Here is a 10431-nt window from a genome sequence, read left to right as displayed (position 1 = left end):
ATTTGTTCACTCGTTTCTTTCAACAAGTATTTTATGGACCACCTACTATGTGCCGCTCACTCACTGTCCTTGGACCTCAGGCTCCTTGGCCTCGTGAAACTTAAAATTCTAGTGAGGGCTGACAAATGAACATTCCAGAGACTCATAAGTGCTTTGGAGTCAGTTATACTGGTTGCTGATGATGTGAGGGGAATGGCCAAGGTGGGGGTGGCTGCTGTGAATGAAAGGTTGGGGTAGCATGAGACTGGGCAGAGGTGCCCCCCGCTGAGGGAGCAGCAGGGAAGAGGCTCAGGACACTGGGTTAACCTGCCACTCTCTCACCCCTGGACACTTACGAGGAAAAAAGTTCTCCCTTGAGGTATCCTGGCAATCCCTCATCACTGGCTTCTTCTGCCATAGAATAAATGCACCGAGAAGTATGCCTTCTTCAGCAAGGGCTGGTGCAAATCTGAGGGACAAAATAGCAGGGAGCATGTGACAAAGCAAGCGGGACTCAGAGAGCAGGAAGGCAGTTCTACTATAATGTCTCCACAGCTGGTCAGGAGGGCAAGTCCCTGCGTTCTGTATTAGCTGTATCTGCCCCTCCTGTTTGAAAGCAGGGATTGCAAACTGCTCACCCATGGGCCACAAAGGGCCCACTACTGAGTTCTACGTCCACGTGGTACCTTTGTTTTACAATAAAAAAAAAAATGAAATTAACTGTCAACATCTTAAAATGAAAAGGATTCATACAGAAATTCTGATTTCCAGCTTCTGAAAATCCTGGGGCCATATCAGATAGGGTTACAGTTGTACATGGCCTCGAGCTCCACCTTGGCCTCCCCAAAACCCCTACTGTCCAAAAATCCCTACTGTCCAAAAACCGCATCTGCTTGACTCAAGCATGTCACTGCCTAGCCCCTGTGGGCATCCGATGAGCTCCTCCTGCTCTCAAGCTCAGTAATACCCCATTCATCCTCTCACTCTGAGGCTAAGGCCTGCTCAGAGGCCCAAATATGAATGGCAGACATCTGAACTCTCTAGACCGAGGCTCCAGCTATATCTTACAAGTGCCACACAAAACAGGTACCTAGACAAAGAGGAGGGTCCCTCTTCTCTGACTGAGGAGAAGATCTCTAGCCAGTCAGGAAAACCTCCAGCCACAACACTCAGGAAATGAGACAAGAGAACCAAGTTCTGCCCAGTGCCTGTGTTTATCAAGCATCTGGCTGGGCGTTTTTATCCAAGTTACATATTCCTCTCTTTTTACGGGAAACCAGAAAACCGAGATTCAGAGTGATCACACACCTAGAACAAGTTTTCTAGATCTAAAGCCTGAATTTTAGTGGGAAAAAACCTGAATAATTAGCAGTTATCCTAAACTTTCATGCTGGATGCTGACAGGCACAAAAATGACAGATAAGACATGGACTTTGCCTTTGAGGAACGTTGAAATTAGTAAATTGTTAGATTAAAAAAAAAAGCTTCTGTTTCAGTTCTTATTGCTGAAAATCTTCCTAAAATATTCAGGTTCATTTTGTGCCTCAAATACAGTCCAATCAACAGAATTCATTCCTTCCCCCCACCTCCCCCAATAATGTGGCAAAGCCTCAGAGTCATAATTTGAAGCAATGATGGTTATATACACAACACACACATACCTAGTCAGTTTATATAATACACATTTTTACAGGACTCAAAACCTTTTCAAATTTCTTGAACACTCAGCCTCACCTTTGAGCCTGCCAGCCAGCACCCGACAAGGGATGAGAAGTGCTACCACCCTTATCTTACAAAGGAGGAACTGACACCTAGCCTAAGCCTGCAGATGACAGAATTGAGACTGTCAAAACTCGGATCTCCTGACTTTCGGTTCAGTATTCTTTCCATGACTGGGCCCTAGCTCATCAAGTCTTTGCTTTACCTTGAACACGTCTTGATCAAATCAAATAATCACTTTGCCCAAAAAGAGGTGCAGTTTTCAAGGGGATATGAAATATTGAAGGTACATGTTAACTTGTTGCTGATGTTCTTTGAGAAAGATTCACTATGGTTTCACTGGACAGTGAAGGACACGTGGGGTCTCAGAGCCCTTCTTCACTTTAAGCAAAATTCTAAATGTAACCTCGTTTTTTCCTCAGTAGTTCCACCCCACTGCACCAAGCTTTTGTTGGGGGCAAAAGAAATATTAATGGGACTTGTCTTGTGTGCCTGACTGTCTAAAGACCAGTGCTCAGTCACTCAGTCACTTCTGACTCTTTGCCACCTTATGGACTGTAGCCTGCAGCTCTCTGTCCATGGGATTCTCCAGGCAAGAATACTGGAGTAGGTTACCGTGCCCTCCTCCACTAGAGACCAGTACCAGAGATTTATTGCCAGTAGAAAGTTCAAGGAAACCACTGGCTTCTACCTCAACAAAGGGTTACATTAAAAATGTTACCCCTGAGCGAACAGATACAAGACTTCTTAAAATCTTCAGAATCCAGAGGCTTTCTTCAAAAGATTGAATAACCTTAAAGAACTTTCTGAATTTTAAGACCTGACCATCTAAAGATTAAAAGAGACACCAGATGATTTAGAAGAAGGGGAATTTAGCATCCCCCTTTTCTGTTATCAAAGATAGATTATGATGCAGTCAAGAAGTAATAATTAGAACTGGACATGGAACAATGGACTGGTTCAAAATTGGGAAAGGAGTACATCAAAGTTGAATATTGTCACCCTGCTCATTTAACTTCTAAGTAGAGTACATCATGCGAAATGCCCTCCCGGATGAAGCACAAGCTGGAACCAAGAGTGCTGGGAGAAATATCAACAACCTCAGATATACAGATGACACCACCCAAATGGCAGAAAAGTGAAGAGGAACTAAAGAGTCTCTTGAAGAAGGTGAAAGAGGAGAGTGAAAAAGCTGGCTTAAAACTCAACATTCAAAAAACCAAGATCATGGCATCCAGTCCCATTCCTTCAGGACAAACAGATGGGGAGACAATGGAAACAGTGACAGATTTTATTTTCTTGAGCTCCAAAATCACTGTGGATGGTGCCTGCAGCCATGAAATTAAAAGACGCTTGCTCCTTGGAAGAAAAGCAATGACAAACCTGGACAGCGTATTAAAAAGCAGAGAGATTACTTTGCTTACAAAGGTCCATATGGTCAAAGCTATGGTTTTTCCAGTAGTCATGTATGGATATGAGAGCTGGACAATTAAAAAGCTGAGTGCCAAAGAATTGATGCCTTCCAAAACTGTGATGCTGGAGGAGATTCGAGAATCCCTTGGACTGCAAAGAGATCCACCCAGTCAATCCTAAGGAAATCAATCCTGAATATTCATTGGAAGGACTGACGCTGAAGCTGAAGCTCCAATACTTTGGCCACATGATGCGAAGAGCCGACTCAATGGAAAAGACACTGATGCTGGGAAAGATAGAAAACAGGAGAAGAAGGGGACAACAGAAGATGAGATGGTTGGATGGCATCACCAACTCAATGGACATGAGTCTGGGCAAACTCCAGGAGAGGGTGAAGGACAGGGAAGCCTGGTGTGCTGCAGTCCACGGATTCACACAGCGTCAGATACAACTGAGCGATGAACAACAACAACAAGGGCCACAGCAGTAGGCATCCAGCTTGAGATATGGATTGTTATTAAAATAACTGTAGCCTAATGGTTCTTTAGGGCTCCCCAGGAGGCTCAATGGTAAAGAATCTGCCTGTCAAGCAGGAGATGCAGGTTCCATCCCGGGGGTGGGAAGATCTTCTGGAGAAGGAAATGGCAACCCATACCAGTATTCTTGCCTGGAAAATCACATGGACAGAGGAGACTGGTGGGTTATAGTTAGTGGGGTCACAACAGTTGGACATGACTGAGTGACTAAACAACTGTTCTTTAAGCTGTATAAAGTTATTGATATTTGGGCAATTCTGAGATTCTACCCTTCTGGGGGTGGTTGTTCAGATTTTTCAGAGATAAAGTATCAGTTCCAAAACAGTTTGATCTTATCTACTGGCGATAAAAAGTGAACTCTAAACCTGTCCTTGAGAAGGCATAGTTCCTGCTGATTGGGGCAACCAAGATGTTAAGATTCTAAACTTGTGGGCAGATAATGCATATTGCTTAGAAAGCAGCAGGAAAAAGTACCCCTATTTCCTTCCTCTTAATTAAAACATCTCCGTTCGCCCGCCCTGAGGCCTCTGGCTTGTGACTGCCTCCTGAGCAGAGTGCCACGCACCAAGCAGCAGGAGTTTTCCGCCCATCCTGTCTTCACCTTGGCTCATCAGCCCTTGGTACCCGCAGGATGGATCCCAGACAAGCCGAATCCACAGATGCAGAACCTACGTATGCTGAAAGCTAAGTGCATACAGTTATTTTACATGGCGGCCTTGAGCAGCCTCAGATTTTGGTTATCTGCCGGGCTTGTGGAACCAAACTCTCGTGAATACTGAGGGACAACTGTACTGACATTTGAAGTCAGATAATTCGGGGACGACAGAGGATGAGATGGTTGGATGGCATCACCAACACAATGGACATGAGTTTGGGTGAGCTCCAGGAGTTGGTGTTAGACAGGGAGGCCTGGTGTGCTGCAGCTCATGGGGTCGCAAAGAGTCGGACACAACTGAGCAACTGAACTGAACTGAACTGAATTCTTTGCTGCGGTGACCCTCCTGTGCATTATAGGATGTTCAGCAGCATCCCTGGCCACTATCCACTAGATGCCAGTATCAACACCCCACTCCACCCCTGGCTACTTGTTGTGACAATCAACAATGTCCAAACACTGGTAAAAGTCCCCTGGGGAGGGGACAAATTGCCCTTAGTTTAGAACCACCATTCCAGCCAAACTGAACCACACAACTCCGTGCAGAATCGTGTTGCATCCACTCTTTGTCACCTGATTGTCCTTTGGGCTCCCCAACCACTCTGTAAATTCCCTAAGAGAAGGATGAAGTCAATCTCACAAGTGCACCTACCCAGCAAAGGATTAGACACACAAAAACCTTCAGGAAGTACTCATCCTGGTGACTTGACGATGAAGTAACCCCACAGGCTGTTCCTCCCCCATGTTCCCCACGCCTCTTAGCTACGCTGTACAAGCAGCCACGTGAAGGGATCCTCCAAGGGTTAGGCCAGGGCTGTGGCAACATAATTTCACACGATGACTGGAGACCAATCCACGGCTCTCTGGGCTTACAGTAACCCAGCACAATCTGGGCCTGGCCATCCACCTGGAATCTTACTCCCAAGGCAGGGAAATGATTGCACGTTCTATTTTTGTGGGCAGCCCATCCCAGCCTATCCACGGCTTCCTCACCACACTCCAGAACCACACCCCAAGGAGTAGGAGGTCATAGGTATTTACACCACTGCCTGGGGGGTAACCCAAGAATTTCCAAACCCTTGAAGAAACCACAGAATACACCATGCAATAATTGAAACGAAGACTGAGACCATGGGTCACAGTTCAGTAGAATTTCCTGAGAACATGTGTGTTAACCAAGAGACCAAACAATAAAGAATATTCTGAATCCCTGACGCAATGGCAATGCCTGAGGGAACCAACAGCTTCTGTGCAACTCAGTCCCAGCAAATAATTCACCACTTGCAAGAAAAGAAGTCACTGTGCCACACTCCAGCTGCCGGTCTTCAAAGCCTGTCTCCCTCTCTCCTGAGTGTGTATTTTCTGCCACTGCCCCTCCTATCTCTTTCAGTTAAAAGAACAAGATAGGTCAAGCAATTGACTTCGGACTGAATCTCCATTTTCGGCAACAGATGCTTCTCCTGAGGTTAAGTCCAGGTTTAAGTCCAGTTAAGCCCTTCCCAGAGGAGCAATGGCTACAGAGCAAGCGCAGAAATGGCTAAACCAGGTCAAATTTGCAGGGCGTTTCAACTCCCTGTTGCTACAAATCAACAAACAGAATCAAGAATAGCGCCAACAGGAACTGTCATCCAGGTGTTAGGGAGTCAGGGCAGGGGAAGCAATTTTATAGCACAGTTTGGTTTTTATTCCCCCCAAGTAGCCCCATATTTCTCTTTTCCTAGACTAAAATTTACCTCTTCAGGGAAAAATGGTGGGCGGGGGTGGATCAAACTCATGGGATATTATGGAGGAAATGAATGTTTTCTTTGGCCCCTTTCTGGATAAAAGTTTCAAAATCAGCAGATACAGTCTTCTTTTCCACTGAGTAACTGTCCAGTCTGCTGGTTTCTCTTTGCTTTGATAATAGGAATGTGATTTAAAAAAAAAAAAAAACAACGATTTCTCTAAAAAAGCAGCTTCTTGCAAAAGAGACGGTTGGCGGAGGGGTGGGGAGCGGGTGTTTAAAAAAGTCACCTGAAAGGCTTGGATGAAAGTCACCCTTTCTGTTAGGTGACAGGAGGGAAGTGAGGTGTTTATGGAGCTCTCGCTCGTAGTAGTCACAGATTTGTACAAATCGGTTCCAATACGAATTTTAGCTTCCACCTCTGGAAGTACAAACAAGTGCTACCCTGGTGTCTGCTGCATTATATAAAGCCAGTTCACTTCCAGCAGGGTCTCGCTTTACTATACCTAAACCTGGTATCAATGACAAAAAGCCCACACAGGAGGGTAATGGTGGCCAGGAACTCAATCCCAGACGAGGAACAGGGCCGCGGGGAGGCGGGCTGACAGGAGATTTGCTGCAGCAAATAGGAGCAAATGTGCTCCTCCTATGGCATGCAAGAGCGGGACGACACTGAGGACGTCTGCCTCCAGAGTTGCCGCCGCCGCACTGGAGCTCTGTGATCTCCAAGAGTTAACTTCGTAGTTTCAGTTGCCTCATATGAGAAAGGAGATAAGAACTCCTACCTCATGGGTGGCTGTCACGATGAAATAATCGAAATATCATGTCCGGCAGTGTAGAGGTTAAATTAGAAGATAGCAAATTCCCTCAGCCCTCTCCCTGGGCATGCCCTCCCCACTTGCGGCTCCCTCACAGCACTTTCAGTGTTGTCCTAGGGAGTCCCGAAGATTTCTGACTGTGTCCAGGGAGTAACTAGGGTTCAGCACTCTGGCTACTCTGTCGTATTCAGCATCAGGCCATGCAAGGGCCTAACACAAAACTTCCCAGGTGGTCTAGTGGTTAAGAATCCACCTGCCAGTGCAGAAGACATGGGTTTGACCCCTGTTCCAGGAAGATCTCACAAGATGCGGGGCAGCTAAGTCCCTGCACCACAGCTACTGAGCATGTGCTCTAGAAAGCCACGCACCACAACGAAGAGTAGCCCCTGTACAGCCCTACTGGAGAAAGCCCGCGCAGCAACGAAGACCCAGTGCGGCTAATAAACAAATAAATTAAAAAAAAAAAAAAAAGTAAATAGCCCCCTGTGCCTCTACCCCATACATTCCAACCTGGGAAGGGCACACTGCCTGAAAGGGCCCCAGACCCACCACAGCGTCGCTGGGGACGACTTATTTCAGTACCAGGGATCATCACACTTCCTCAGTGAGGACACCTCAGGGGATAATTTTCCGAGAGAAAGGCAACATTCGAGGTGCAGAATATAAATTATCGTCTTGATGGATCCAGGCTGCATTCCAGCAATTAGAACTCGCACTGGTCCTTCCACACACCTGCTGTGCAACAACCGAGACCACTGGACTGTGGAAAGGACCACCTGCAAAAGCCACCTTTCCACCCGTGAACTGTGCTGCTCCGCTCCTAATGTCACGTGCCACCACCTGCGTAAAGCTCCACCATCCGTAAGCTCGCTCTACGCCCCCTACCTGTGAGCACGGGGATAAAGTTTCTACCCCTTGGTATCCACAACATGCTGTGAGTAGAACAGGTGCTCAATACTTTTCAGATAGAGATGTTGGTCACAAGAACTTCCAGCATTATAAAACCAATACCTTCTGAATTAAACATGAAATAGAATTCATTCAAATCAGCAGACCAAGAACATTCTGTTGTAATCTTGTTCTTTGAAAATCAGTAATCCATCTGCTAGGTATACAGGATAGATTCCCTCTTAACCAGAAAACTCATTTTCTGATCTTGCCAGATAAGGAAGGGATGGCATGCTCAACTACATGTTATACCTAAAATGTGCCATGTGGTGCCACAGCCCAAAAGTACAGCAGGTGATTCTCTTCAGAACTTCAGCCCCAATAAGCACAAACACTGTTCTCTAGTCAACCCTGTAGCTTCCAGGGCGTTGTCTTAGCTGTCCTTAACTGGAAGAACGAACACAGCCTAAGGCTTCCCTGGGGGCTCAGTGGTAAGGAATCCACTTGCCATGCAGGAGACATGGGTTCAATCCCTGGGTTGGGAAGATCCCTTGCAGAAGGGAATGGCTACCCACTCCAGTATTCTCACCTGGGAAATCCCATGGATAGAGGAGCCTAGTGGGCTACAGTCCATTAGGGCTGCAAGAGTCAGAGGTGCAGGATAAAACTTAGCAACTAAACAACAACAAGGCCTAGCTGCCCTTTATAGACACTGAATTCATGCCACACTCATTATTGGATTGAGGCCCCTCATGCTTTCCTTCCTTCTCTGTGTCATAAAGGACACCAGTACTTGCTGAAGCAAGGTCCTTGTCTTATCTCAGGAATACCTAATACCAAGACTCATCGATGACAGTGTCGTTTCTCATCTGCAGGAGAAAACAAAAACAATACTCCCAACCTAATCTGTCTGGAATGCTCCTTCCCTGGCTCATATGTCTGGTAAACTCCTACTCATCCTTCGAGACTCAGATCAAGTATCACCTTCTTAGGAAAGCCTTCCATGCCCATCCTGCTCCCCAAGCCTGATGCTTTCCCAGCCTTTGCTGTCCTAGTCCCTGGGGGTCCTCTGTTTCAGGCTTAGCACACTGTCTTATAATTATACCAAAGTTACTAAAGTGCAGGGAAGGGGGTGAGGGGTGTGGGCCAAGTTGAGGCGGAATCTCTCCAAGTGTGGCCAGATATTACCAGGTCTGAACCACCTGGGGAACTTAATAGAAATGAAGATTCCTGGGCCCTGGCCCCACACCTACTGAATCTATATTCTAATCACCCCACTCCTAGGTGATTTTTATGCATTGGAGAACTACTGCACTAGAGTGTGATTTCTAGGAAGAAGCACGGTGCTTTATTTATCCTCTGTGCCAGATCCACATTCATTAAGTGCAGTGGCATTATTCAGTAGATGCGATGTGCATGAGAATCTTCCACAGAGTAAAGAGCAAAAGGGTACTCAGAGACATGCGTCTCATTTGGTACCTGGGCCACCTAGAAATAAACTTCAGAAAACGTGCCCCGGCGGGAGCAATGCATTAATCCAGCTCCACTTTCATAGACACCGGTAGATAGCAAGGAAAACACCAGGCTTTGGAATCAAAATGCCTGGGTTTGAAAATTTTAAAACAAAACAAACCAATCAACCAACCAAACAAAAAAAGCCAAAAACAAACAAACGTTAATGACCTAGCTAGTTTCCCTAGCTACCTGATCAACCTTGGACAAGTGGCTTACCTCTGTAAGCCTCAGCACAACTACCAGAGAAACAGAATCACAATCCACGTAAGATAGGTGTGTAATGTGTATTAAGAGGGAAATAGTATATGAAAGCATATATGTGCGTGTGTGTGTGTGTGTGTGTGTGTGTGTGTGTATATATATATATATATATATATATATATCTCGGAGAAGGCAATGTTACCCCACTTCAGTGCTCTTGCCTGGAAAATCCCATGGGCAGAGGAGCCTGGTAGGCTGCCGTCTCAGGGGTCGCACAGAGTCGGACACAACTAAAGCGACTTAGCAGCAGCAGCAGCAGCAGCATTCCCCACCTGCTGACATAGCATGAGATGCTTCCTATTTCCAACACTGCTCAAAATCCTCGCCAGGGCTTACTCTGCCCACAAGTCAAAAGGACAGCCCTTCCTGAGGGACAGAGGAAGTGCTCCAATAGGGTCCCCACTCTCTCTGCCTGTCTCTGCATCAAAGGAACTCTGAACAGTAACAAAAGCAGTAATAGAACATGTGGAGCTTTTCAGAAAAGCTTACTTTTAGAATTTCAGGCCACCCAAGGGACACTCTAGTCTTGTTCTAAGCATGAGGTTAAACAGCAGTCCCTAGAAGCATATATATTTCTTTTGTAAGACTCTGGTTTGATCACATCTGTGGCTTTTTCTCACCCAGGAACAGGCAGCAGAAGGGTGTGTGTCTGTCCCCACCCCCGCTTACAGCCGCTGCTGATTACAGCTACACATTCCAATACAGACATGCCTCTCAGACCAAAGAGGGGGCGGGGGTGGCCTGATCTCAGAAGCCCTGGAACAAATAGTTGGCAACAGCTGTGTTCTCAGAAGACCGCAGTTGGTCGCTACTGTTTTCTCATTCCACACTAGGTTACCGGCTATAACTCAAGTGCCCCTACTTCAAACGGCAGCTCGCAAGTACTCAAGTCTCTGCCACGGGGGTCTGCTGGCTTGGAAAAAT

Source organism: Bos javanicus, chromosome 26, assembly GCF_032452875.1.
Source record: "Bos javanicus breed banteng chromosome 26, ARS-OSU_banteng_1.0, whole genome shotgun sequence".
Classification (NCBI taxonomy): domain Eukaryota; kingdom Metazoa; phylum Chordata; class Mammalia; order Artiodactyla; family Bovidae; genus Bos; species Bos javanicus.
Note: the sequence above shows the minus strand (reverse complement) of the source record.